This window comes from Phalacrocorax carbo, chromosome 3 (genome assembly GCF_963921805.1).
Source record: "Phalacrocorax carbo chromosome 3, bPhaCar2.1, whole genome shotgun sequence".
NCBI lineage: Eukaryota > Metazoa > Chordata > Aves > Suliformes > Phalacrocoracidae > Phalacrocorax > Phalacrocorax carbo.
The window spans coordinates 40,188,134-40,200,956 of NC_087515.1; the positions used below are offsets into that span (position 1 = coordinate 40,188,134).

At 40.6% G+C, this 12,823-nt stretch overlaps 1 long non-coding RNA gene across 1 annotated transcript in view; it reads left to right on the forward strand.

Moving 5' to 3' along the window:
• The window catches only part of LOC135312523 (uncharacterized), a 260,498-nt gene that overhangs the window by 89,131 nt on the left and 158,544 nt on the right, over nt 1-12,823 (forward strand). The window contains exon 2 of the long non-coding RNA XR_010372091.1: nt 6,184-6,399. This is a non-coding gene — a long non-coding RNA (uncharacterized LOC135312523). The remainder of the gene's footprint in view (nt 1-6,183; nt 6,400-12,823) is intronic.

Sequence of the window (12,823 nt, forward strand, 5' to 3'; positions counted from 1 at the left end):
CCCTTTCCCTCCCACAAGCACATACCTTGCATCTTCATTCAGTTAAAATAACATTACAAAAGCTGATTCACTGACTCAGGGTTTGCACGTGAACACCTCTGGCCTGCTTTCAGGAAACTCTGAGCACCATCATGCCAGACCAACAAGGTCTGCAGGTGCTCTGAGAAAAACTCAGGGCATAGCATGGACCAAACGCCACAAATGGAGGCTTTCAGACCTGTGTTCCTCCTGTCATTGGCCGTGGGGACAGATCTGCTTAACTCTCAACTAAACTTCCCATGGTTTATGTCCTACCTCAAAGGATTTATTTTATTCCACCTACTATTCAATTCATTGAGTCGTGTTAGACTGTGCCCTGTTAGACTGTTTTTTTCAGTGACACATGTGGGCAGAAAGTATCACACACAGGCTGTAATTTAAGTATTTCCTTTTACTGCCTTAGCACCCTGCTGATAATTTTTTCTTTTAGGCATTCCTTTGTCCTCCTGTGGAGCAAAACTCTCTATCAGCAAAGAACCAGATAATGCCAGCATCAAGTGGGCAAAAACTAACTTTTATCATTCATTACTAGATGTCTATTTTTTATGTCATTGTTTTCTCATATTTAAGAATAAAATAGTCCTCGTAAAAAAAAAAAGTTTCAATTTAACTTTTATAATTATTCTGTGATTCTTTCTGTGGGCTTCTATTTCTTCTCTGTCCATTCAGGGCTTGATCCTGCCAGAATCTGTGTCTGTTCCAATAAAACACCTATGGATGTGCACAACAGCGTTTGGAAGCTCAGACATCCATAAATGCTTTTGAAATATTGTCATATTTCTGTTTGAAGAGGGCTAGTCAACAGGGCATCTGAGCAGTGCCTACCACTGAGGCTTTTTAGAAAGCGAAGAGATTTTTTCCTGTGAAAATGACGCCTTTTCAATTAGAATCTAGTTGAGCATTTGAGTATTGGGATGAGAAAAGGAACTCTGTAATCCTGAGTCTGAATAACCAAGAAATAAGTCACGCAGAAATACATAAATCAGAGTTTCACAGACCCACAGATTGCATTGCTATAGGTAGCAGAGGGCACTCCAGCTCTGTAAGGGTACTGGGGAGTTATGGTAGTTTCTGGTTAGAGTAGGGAGAATAATTAATGGCAGATGGAAAAGGATGAAATGTTTTTTTCCTTAGAATGGAGCAAGTAAGAAGGGATGTGTGAAGGCAGCACAAAACAAGAAATGGAGAGTCAAGAGAACTGAAATATGTCAGGCTGAAAAACCCAAAAGGGAACACTTTTTTCCTTAATGTGTAACTCAGCTGGGAAATCCTTTGCTTCTGTTCAACTGAGAACAAATCAAATTTGAGAGAGAGAGAACCAAATTTATAGCAGTAGTCCATGCTGCAGCAAGAAGAGCAGCAGCAAGGTCATTAGAAATGCACTGCATTGAGCCTTCAGTTGCTGGGTGTTTGGGGTTGAGAGGGACAAATAGCCAATAACTATAAGTTGCAGAGTTGCAATCTGAAGCCTGGGTCTGGCCACAAGAGACTAGCTTGCACAGACTGTAGCCCATATCTAGTATTGCAGTTTCTTTGCTTTTATCATTAAATTAAATGTTTAGTAAAAGTTTGGCTTAACTGGGGTGTTGGGTGTCCTGTGCAGAATGTCTTTCACAGTCTCCCTATGTCATGGTTAACTGTTGTACAGAGGAAACAGAGATTACAGCAATGCAAACAAGCCAAAAAAGTCTTGACTAAGCTGACAGTCACTTTTGTGACAGTCACTTGCTGTTTGAAGTAAGCTCTTCAGAGTCTTTCCAACCTGTGTTACAACTGTTGTTTCATTTGTGTCTCGGTGTTGCCAGAGAAAGCAGTGGCAGAAACGTGCTCTGGGTAGGGCAAATCTCGACTTTTTTCTGACTTCATGAAAGACCTTTCTCTCTGCCATAGAAAATCCCCCCTTATTGCAGTTGACTTAAAATTGTGATTTATTTGTCTAAAGGCATTTCCTGGTTTCACTTTTTCTGGAGCAGAAACCTACTTTCTTTTAGCTCCTGGTGTCTTCTACCCTGGAATACATACACCGGCCTGCACAAGCATTGACTTGCATAATGTAGTTTCGGATAAAGGTCATAAATGGTCTTATTTGGAAATTAATTCAAATAAGAAAGAGAACGAGCCAAAACCAAGCCTCTACTGGGCATGTTAATAATGTCATTTGTTTACAGAGTGTAAGATCACTGCTAGAGGACATCCTGAATCATTAGCTGTTGCCCTTAGTGTTTGCCCTTGGGTGTCTGTGTTATGGGGGAAGTGAGTCCAAAGGTCACAGAGACTCTGCTGGACCAACACTGCCTGAAGATAGGTATTCATCTCCTGGAAACCCAGGCTGATATTTTGAAAGATCAATGTTAGTATTTTGATGCCTAAAAAAAAATAGATGGGATTCACTTCATTCCATGGACTAGTTCCAGTACAGTCATTGGCACTGCAACCAGGAGGAATTAGTGTTGCAGTTCTTGAACACTAGCAAGGAAAAACGAGACTGTTGTAGTGTCAGAAGAGTGCAGCAGCAGATCAGAACTGGTGTTTGGGGGCTGTGACTGTGGTGTGTGTGACAGGAAAGCCTGGCGGCATCTGTTTCAGTTGTGCTTATTTCTTACACGTGTAAAATCTGTGTGGGGTAGAGTTTTGGGTTTTTTTGAGCAGTCTTCAGTCCAGTGTTTGCAGAAATATTCCCCAAAGAAAACATATTTGTTTTAATGCTCCTCTCAAACACACACAAAAGGGTGTGAGAAGGCACAGTCAAAATATAATCTTTAAGAAAGGGTGTTTGCCATGCAGGCAGGCAAGGCTTGGGTAGCTCCATGCAGAACGTATGCCGGGTTTCAGCAGGTAGCAGGTAAAAGAGCAAACAAATAGGGAGCCATATTGTCAGCCATGCTGAAAAGTGCTCTGATGCCCTTTCCTAAGCGTTTTCTCATCAACAGCAACAAAATCAGATGTTTCTATCAGAAACAAGAATAGCACAAACACATGGCTCTTGGCTCTTTCCTTCACTAAGTAGCAGCAGCAATTAATTAGCTCTTGGAACATGTTGCATCTATACAGAGAATTTTAAACCCTCACTTTTTTTTTTAAGGTTTAACAGTATTTCTGGACAGTTCAGCCCTATCAATGATGCATGTTTAATGTGTGGAAGAAGCTGTCATTCTGGCTTCAGCAGGAGGTACACAAAGGGTGTCTTCACACAAGTTCAGTTACACTTTTGGCTTAAGAGAGCACGCTTCACTATTATAGTGAATAAAGAGCAGGGGATATTCAAACACTCTGCAAAGGTCTCCTGGGTGTAGCTATGGATAGTAGGTAGTATTTATGCTCAATTTTGTATGCTTGTCAACAGCTCTTTGTGTCAGACTATTTTTTTTTTTTAATGCAGGTTGTCCTCAGGAAAGTAATGAAAAGGAGTGAACGTTGCCTCAGCTGCCATAAAGTATTACGTTCTCTTTAGTATAAATCATCATCCTGAAGTTCATTAACCTTAATACAGTTTAGTCTTTATGTGTCATCAGTTGAGCCCAAGCCTTCCAGATGAGTCATTCGCTATATGCTGGATTTGGGGGGGGCAAGCTAATTTTTGCTTATAATGAACATTATGCATAGACCTCTTTCCTTCTGTGCTCTGCTCATTGAATTGAAATTGCATTTGTTGAACTGAGAAGGTGTTGTGAGAAAAGCAGGGTTGTGACAGCCAAAAAGAGGAGGAGGAACTGACTCCAGAGGAAAGTCCACTGTGGCATGGTAGCAAAGGTGCCAGTGGAGTGGTGTAACAGGCTGATTCTCTTTTCTTCTGCACCAGTGTGTAAATCAGGAATTGCCCTGTTGTGGCAAAGGGAAGCATGTCATTGAGGAATGTCCCCAAAGAGAGCACGCACCCAACCTGGGCTGTCCATAAAGCGATGCAGATGCACCGGCTCAGGCCCAAAAGTGAGTGTTGGTGAACATGGAGCAAGTGATGGAGCCCCAAGGGATGACAGCAGAGCTCAGCCAGCATTCTTAGGAGCCACCTTAGCACACCGCCTGCTTTGCTAATGTCCCACACTGCCCAAGGGTCACATCATGGGTTGATTTTAAGGAGGGATGTAAAGCAGGATAATATAGTCACTGACCTTGTGGAGTTTTACAGGGAATTCATCCAGTGCCTAGGAGGTGGCATGACGCAGAAGGTGCTGGTTGGAAGGTTTGACAAATGGGTGGTGGGAGACTGGCACTCTGTGTGGAGCGGAGGCAGGGGTCGATGTAGCGTGTGAGATGAAAGATGAGGACAGGGCTAGGTCAGGAAGAACACTGTATCTTGGGCAGTTGTCTTATCCACTGCCCAAATTCCACATAATGAGTTTTTCCGTGTCCTCCAGCATATCAAAGGCATTTATAATTCACGCTTTTAAAGGCTGCTGTCTATTTCTGCTACTTCATGGATTAAAAAAAACCAAACTGAACATGTACACACAGAGATACAATAGAAAAAAATAAAAATCCCTGCCTAGCTTCAGGTCATCACTCTTTTGGCTGTGTGAAGCTCACCTATTGACAGAAATCATCTACCTCCAGCTGATCTTACTTCTCAGCCAAGGTCTGAAAGTCTGTCACCTCCCGTCATGATCTGTCATACAAACATCACATGCAGTGTTAACCTAGCGGTTAGAAAGATTTGTTGCAAGTCTGTTGGATCCTTTTTTTTTTTTTTTTTTTTTTAAAACCACTTAATACAATGGGGGTGAATTGTCTTATAGGTTAAGGGCAGAGGCTGAGTCTTAATTTATCCCAGTAATCTGCCCAGAGTGTGTGCAGGAATTCTGCAGACTGCATGAAAGGTACTTAAGTCAGGCCCTTCTCTGCTCAAGACTCAGTAAGGGCATGAGTTGATCTAAACACATGTGTCTTCTGTGCTGGGGGGATAGGGGGAGGAGAAAAAAAAATCAATGCTGTCTCTGGCTGAATTTCTAGTTGTATTTCACAAGGGTGTTACTGGGCTCGTCTCCTTATCTCCAGACATGGTAGAATAACCCTGTGCATTGGACTGCCTGGATTTTTCTCAGAGAAAGGAGGCTTGGCCTTTTCCTTCAGCTTCTGCTTCCTTTCTGGTTCTTTTGTTGCCTTCCCCCCGCCCCTCCTCTTTGCCTTCTCTAAGGTGTCACAAATTGTGTCTCTTGATGCACTATTTTGGCTGCTCCAATGCCTTCCTCTCCAGGGCTCTGAGTGGGCAATGCAGATGAATTATTTTCCAAAGCATGGGAGCTGCAGGATCCTGTTCTTGGCCTCAGAAAGATAATGGTTTGTACAGATTTTGCTAATTTGTATGAGGTCTTTAAAAGAAGAAAGAGGAAGATTGCCTGCTAAAAACCATCTTCATTTGCATGAACACAAGGTTGTTATTTGTATATGTAAGATTTTTAAAGGCTTCTTGGCAGAACTGAGAGAAATGACCCATGAGTTGTTAAATAATCTTTAAGGTACTTGTACTATGTTACAAGCTGTATTCAGAAGATAGTTATATCATTACAATTGGTGTTGAACTTAAACATCTTTGCTTAATGTAGTTTAAACTAGTAAACTTTTGAACATAGTTTAAACATAGTATAAAACTTAAACATAGGTTTTTTCTTCTTTTAAACAAATTCTTACTGTTTTTCCTTTGTTTTCCGAAAACTTTTCTTTTTGCTGTCACAAAACAGTCCCAACTAAAGCACTGAAAATGCTTTGAAATGTATTGTAATGGTAAGAAATTACTATGTTCAAAGGCTGGAGAGAGTAAAGAGTAGGATTATGGTTTTGAAACCCCAAAATAATTTGCCTAAACCAAAGCTCATAATCTTTGCACCACATCATCTATTGTATGGAAGAATTGATCAATCAGCTGTAGTGATACCTCTCCATTAACTGGTTTGTAATCAGCCCTTGACTAGGTGAAGGGCCCATGAGGACACAGGTCCTATCCTCAGCTACATGACTGGGAACAAGGCTAGGGCCAAAGTAACGTTTGAAAGGTTTTATTTATTTGTAGAACAAAAGTTTTCATCCAGCTGTAACACAGTCAAACAGTGTGAAGGAAACATTACAATACTCCTCCTGTCTGTTTATCTGTGTTTTTATAAGGTCACCCATCACCACAGTATCTAAGTGTCTTTTCTTCTTTCCTTTAAGGGTCCTGGTCAGGAGTTGAAAATAAGGAAAACAGAGGAAGAAAACCACAAAGAAAGAGGCGTATGAAAAGTAAAGAAATGCAGAGCTGGAGGTGAACCTAAACACTTAGAGGTAATTTGCCTTGAGGAGCAAGAACCCTTGAGACCTATGTGTAGACTTTGGAAAAAAGAATCTGTGAACAATAGTAAAGGCGATGAACGTGTTATCCTCTGTCAGGTATGTAAACCTTAAGATTAAAATAACACCTTCAAAAATCCTTCTGTCAGAGTGAGTTTGCTTTAGCTCATCAGGGTTTCAGGGGAAGTATCACAAAGATAATACCAAGTGGAGATAGCAAAGGAAAAATCTGTGTGAAATTTCTAAACAGGTAGGTTCTTGAAGCTTGTTCTTCATAGCTTGTCAAAGCTATGATGACATTAAAATAGCATTATATAAAATCAGGTAATTAAGAATTAGAACTAGTGGATTTTTAAAAATATTTTTTGGCATATGTTGAATCATCTCAAGGCTAAGTTTCATACTTGAGAAGGAAGATGAAGAAAGAGTCAGGAAGAGCACAAAATTGAAGTTTCTTTTTTTGTTTGTCTTTGTATCAATTGTTATTTTGATTTGAAAATATTTTCACCGACAGTTCTGGCAATCCCAATACTCCTTTACGTCACAAAGTAGTTGGGAAGGGTTCCTTAACAGGCTTTTAAATTTTTGTCTTAGTTTAGCAATATATTTCCACTCTATCACGTTTTGGTTTTTTGGGGTTTTTTGTACTTGATTTACGCTCATGGTGATACCAAGGAGAGGATGGCAGGTATTTCAGTCACATGTCTGTTACCCAGTCTCTCTCTGTGCATGTCACCCTGAAGATAGTAATGTGAGAAGCAACCTTGTGCTTTAGTGGTATCTGTCTGTAATTGTAGTGCTGCTTATGGAGAAAAGGTGGGAGGGTGGGGGCAGCCAAGTGTCCGCACCTCCATCCCTGGGGTGGGAGCCCTACCTGCTTCAAGTGTGCAAACCTTAGAGTTAAGAGATGTCTGAAGAGGATGGTGATAATAGGGACTTAAGTGTGTCTTGCTCTGATTTATTTTCCCAGATTGATTAAATACAAATGCCTCTGAATATCAACTATTTGTATGCTAATCACATCCCTTCAACAAACACAAGCCATTATCCAAACTCCTTTTTGCATACTGTAAAGAAGTAAGATGATTCTTGACCACAGAAAGCAGGCATGATGTGCGTAAAAGGAGTGAAATTATTCAGCATGTGCTCATTGATAGTTCTTTAAACAGCAGCTTGCTCTTCCCTGAAGTCTTCCTTGAGGTTTGCAGATGACCACATGTAATGATGTGGTTTCTTGTCACTAGTAATAGCTTTGTGAGGCAGCAATATATGGTGCAAGATCATATTACTCAGTAGTTGGCATTGAACTGACCTAGTTACCCCAAAAGTTAATTGCTAGCTTGTATGTGTCGCCACACCTGCCAGCAGCACAGTAGACTTCAAGAAGTCTTTAGTAAAAATTTTGGCTCCTGTCAGGCCATGTTCAGGTCAGGTATAAGGCCCTCTGGAGTCAATGGCTGGCTTACACTGTGAAGCGAAGTAGACTGAAAGGTCAAATTCTCAAAATCATCTCATGAACTTTGGCATTTACTTTGACAAATCCCATGCCTCCATTTGTGGCCACTGGTTCGACAAGCTACTTAGATCTATGACCAGCTTAGAAAGATGTGAGTCATTGCACTGACTTCAACGTGGTGACTCACATCCTTCACCAGCATCCTGTAAGCTGCCCCTCTCAGCCCTTTCACTCCAACAGGCTGTTGAGAAGGCCTGTCTGCGGTTTCAGGTGTTTGTTAAAGGCAAATGGGTCATGATGATGGATTATGTTTTGGCTGCCTGCTTGGAAAGTTTGACCCCAAATGATGACCCCAAATATTGGGATCTCTGCATGGTTCTTTCCTATTTTATTCCACCAAGAGTGTCCTGTGTAAAGGCGTTAATTCAAGTTGAAGAACCTTTCCAGAAATATCTGTCCCCCAGATTCTCACATAGAAGCAGTAGAATTATTTATTTGTTGTCTCCTTATTTCAGTTTGTATGTACCCCTTCTATGCAATGAACTTCATTGCAAATTATCCTGTTGGTCTATTATATCCAAAGAAGTGTTCACAGTTGTTCCTCGGACCTGTCATTTGTGCATTTATATCAGAGAATCATAAAAATCAGAGATGGAGAAGTTCTGCGTTAGATCATCTCATCCCTGCCCTTGCCGACGCAAATTTTTATCCCTGTACAGTATATTTTCTAACGCTTTGTCCAGTCTAGCTTTAAGTAGATTAAATATGGTACTTTCTCACTGCCCTGTCAGAAACTGTTGGAGAAGCTTGGAGGTAATTGACACTGGCACCCTTTGAAGGTGCGTTGTGGACCTTACCACACTTGTCATTTGTATCCAAATGCAGTGCTTTCCTCCAGCTGTCATGAGTAGTGTGTGGCTGTAATTCTTTCAGACCCAGCATACAGTCTGTGCTGAACACTTACAACTAAGATGGAACAAAAGAAATGAAAATGTGGTTTTGGTTTCTTTTTGGCAGACAGTGTACATAGGGTTAATTCTTTTGAAAAGCCTAGAGGTGAAATAGTAAGGGGAAGGCCTCTGGAATATTTTGTTGATGAAAACTAGTGGTATTGAGATATGATGTGCTTGTCTGCATGTGAAACTTTTTCCTAGATAGAGAGGTATATTTCGTAGGGTTCAATTAATAACTATATTTGAAATACCAACTGTCTGCTCTCATGACACGGAAAGCAGATTTAGCCAAACAGCGAGTGCTTTTGAAAGAACACTGCTGATGATGTACACGCTTAAGGGAAGTAGTAATAATGTTTGGAGTTTCCTTTATCTCTCAAGGAACCCACCAACTGTTTCACTCAGTCCTTGCTCAAACTGTGCTTGCCTGAAGAACAGGTACAGTGCAGTTGCTTTGGGGTTGGGACATGCATACTGTTTTGTGGCATGATGAAATATTGGACGATCATGACGTAAGGTCAGTAGTAAGCTGCAGGAGCTCCTGTATTCAGACTCTAATTCTTCAACTGCTGTTTCTCCTGAAAGATGTTGACGCATCACTGTGAACAGAAAACAAAGGGTGTTAGCTGATCTCCTGATTTAAATGGTTTCTTTCTCCTCTCATTGTCACCAGAACCCTGACTTGTAACTCTACCAGCCATAGACCTATAAAACCATGAACCTCTTAAGTACAGTTCTCCATCCAGATCACTGTCGTTACTCCTTTCTGTAGCTTTACAGGTAGGGGAATACTGTCCCTCAGCGTAGCCTCTTTACTTACTACTTTTACTCAACTCAGATTGAAGGTTCTTGATGCAGGGGTTATTCATAACACTCTCACTGGTTGCTGTAACTGCCTCTAAGTTCACAAATCCCAAACTGAGATCACATCATGTAACCCAGCGTTCCTTGGATGTGTAGCACCACATTAAAATGTCATTTTAAGCAATTAATATTTTATTTATAAATACTTATAAATATTTATTATAAACAAGGCTTTAAACAGCAGCTCATGAGAAAACAATCTATTACGTTTGTATTAAAACATGTTCAAATGTTTAATCGTGGGAGAGAATATTCAGCTGAACCGTAAAAAAATGCATCACAGTGCCCTGCTTTGGCCAGTGCATGTCAGGCTGCTACATTCAGCTGAGAAGGTGGATTTTGTTTTGTTCAACACCAAAGCCAAGAAACCAAACTCTGGTGATTTAAGGCCCTCTTAAATACTTCACGTTCTTGACCTACTTGGGCAATACTCCTGTTCGAGAGTCGGGGTCAAATACTGCGCTTGAAATCCCCTGTGTGATTCATGTGGCTGAGGAGTTTTGTTGGATTTGAAAGATGAGGTTTGGTGCCTACTGGAAAGCCCACCGCTGAAAATGGGATTTGTCCTCCTGACTCCAACCGTGGGTTTATACCTAGCCCTTGAGGAACCCTTGTTTTGCTGACCCCCTACATCAGAGGTCTGGCTCCACTGGAGTCATCTTTTGTTTGGTAGGGATCCATCCTTCCTTCCAGCACAGCGGTTGAAGTGGTTTTGTTCCCCTTTTCTGTAAAGTCTTTCTAGGAAAGCATGGAGGCACAGCCTTCTCAGGCTGTTTCCCCAAAACCTTACACTCTTTAGGAGAAGGATGTGTTTGGCTAAGATCCACCCATTCATACTACAGTAGTTTTAAATATAAAGAATAATATAAAATAATAAAAATCATCGTCATGATTGGTAACTGTTTTATATCTTCATCTAGAACAAGAATGACCAAACATCTCTGATTAAGTAGCCTACAGAAGCATTTAAATTCAGCAATTTTAGTAGTTCTTAACAACTCCCGTTGATGGTATTATTTTTCATTGGGAAGAAAAATGGTTATTGCTCACGTTGACCTCCAGTAAATCTTGTCACCCAGCCCATACCCTAGTCTTGAAATATAATTAAAGCACTCTGTTTTGATAATAGTGACTTACAAAAGTGTAGGAACTAGTATTTACATTTTTTCTTTTTATTGCTCTTAAGTTTGGTATGAAAAGAAAGGTAATGCAACTGAATTACCTTAAATGGCCATGACTGATTTATTTCTGTCTAAGAGTGTTGTAGTTTACATACATCAAAGACTTTTTTTTCCTAGAATTACCTCAGTGTTTGGCCTTTTTTTTTTTTTTACTCTAGTGATTTTAAATTCAATCCACAGTGTAAGCACCCGTAGAGGACCAAAGCAGTTGTTTTTACCCCAGCTGAAAAAAAGTTACTAAATAAATAAATAAAAATCAGGTTTGCAGCCATATATTTCTGAGAACTGCTGTTCACAATATTTTGTGTTGTTGTAGCAACATGCTCCTCATCTATATTTAGTTTAATAGCTGCTTTTGGAATATTGCAAGGTAGTACAGTATATTATCAAGTGGTTTGAATGACATCATAACCTATAAGTGTCATCTCTTGTGGGTTATAAAATCCTCCCAAACCCTCCGTTTGTATTAATGGCTTGTAATATAATTTTAAACCAGGTATTATAGTTTACAGCGGAAGGATAAAAATTCTGGCCTGCCTTGTATGGTGCACTGGGGGAAGAAGAGGGCAGAGGAAAGTGTCTTTTCCACCTTACTCATGTATGGACCAGACAAGATAGGCAATATGGTCCTTACTGGGCTTAAGTTTTGCTAGTGGGCCAGGAGAAATTTGTCAGTCTCTAGGGAGTATTTTAGGTGGTCCCTGCCGACACTGAAGATATTTATCTTGTGAAGAAGTTTGATTTTGGGGCAGAAACAACACATCGGCTGCACCCTGTCTTTTGCCCTGTTGCACTACACCCATAAAAAGGCTGGAGAAACCTGCCATAGGTTCTGTGCCTCGTGTTCTGTCTGTGCCATGATAGAAAAGAGACAATCAAATTACTTGCTAAAGATGATATGTGTTCTCAGTCGCCTTGAAACAACTCATTCCACCTTCTCCCAGTTGCTGAAGATGTAGCTAGTGAGTCATCTCAACTGCTGTAGTCCATGGAGAGAGATGGGTGTCCCTGTGTGGCAAGTCATCCCACGTGATGCGCTCAAATGCATAAGACAGGGCATGTCTCTCACTGGAGGTGTGTGCCTCTTTCTACTGATGATTGAGGGACTACCTTAAACTGAGCTGAGAGCCTCTCAACTAGTGTCAGTGGGTGGGATGAACCCCATGTCTTTATTCCAAGTCCAGATGTTTTCACAGGAAATGCAGAGTAGCTTCTTCAGCAGTTTGGTGGGAGTCCTTTGGTAGAATTCTGTCTCTTGTGTATTACAAAGGAATATATTTCTGTTTCTTATAATCCTATTTTATAGAGAAGGCCTCCTTACAAGGTCGTATTAGTTGCTTGTTGGGGAATCTGTGGCAGGTGTGTGTCTTCAATTAGGTGAAAAGGAAGTGGAAATCTCAGGGAGCGTCACGAATCCCGAATTGACGCCTATGCCTCTATGGAAACTCTAAGTGTACACGGGTCACTGGCCACTATTACAGCCCTGTAGCAGTCGCCAGGTTGTATGATTATCAGAGTAATTAAACATACCATATGTTGCCCCTGTTACTGCAAAAGGGTCTCTCTGTATTTTGGAAGGGAATAGACTGCTATGAAAGGGCTGCTGTGGATATTGCTGACCTCTTTGCATGGCTCTGCAGTTGTGCTTCCTCACCCGAATGCCATCCACCATCAGCACAGGGTGTTTCCTGATACTAAAGTGAGACACAAGATATGTTGATAAATACATTTCAGCCTAATAAAACTGCAGCCATCCTCATGGCAAACAAATAAAGCATGTTGGGATAAATAGGGATATGCAAGGTGTACAATGCAAAGTTGCCTTATTCCATAGCATAAGAGTAAATTGTGAAAATTCCTGGTAGAATAAACTTGACGTTTATTGCATGCACTGAAGCTCAAAAACTGCTTCTTCTGTTTGTAGTGAAAGATTTAGCATCATATACATAATTTTTATGCTATATTGTTTGTCCTGGTGTAAATTTAGAAGCATGTTTGGTTTTTAAAAAATTGTTTGCACACAGATATAATTTTTTTTATCCCTGAAATGTTCACCATAAATAGTTCAG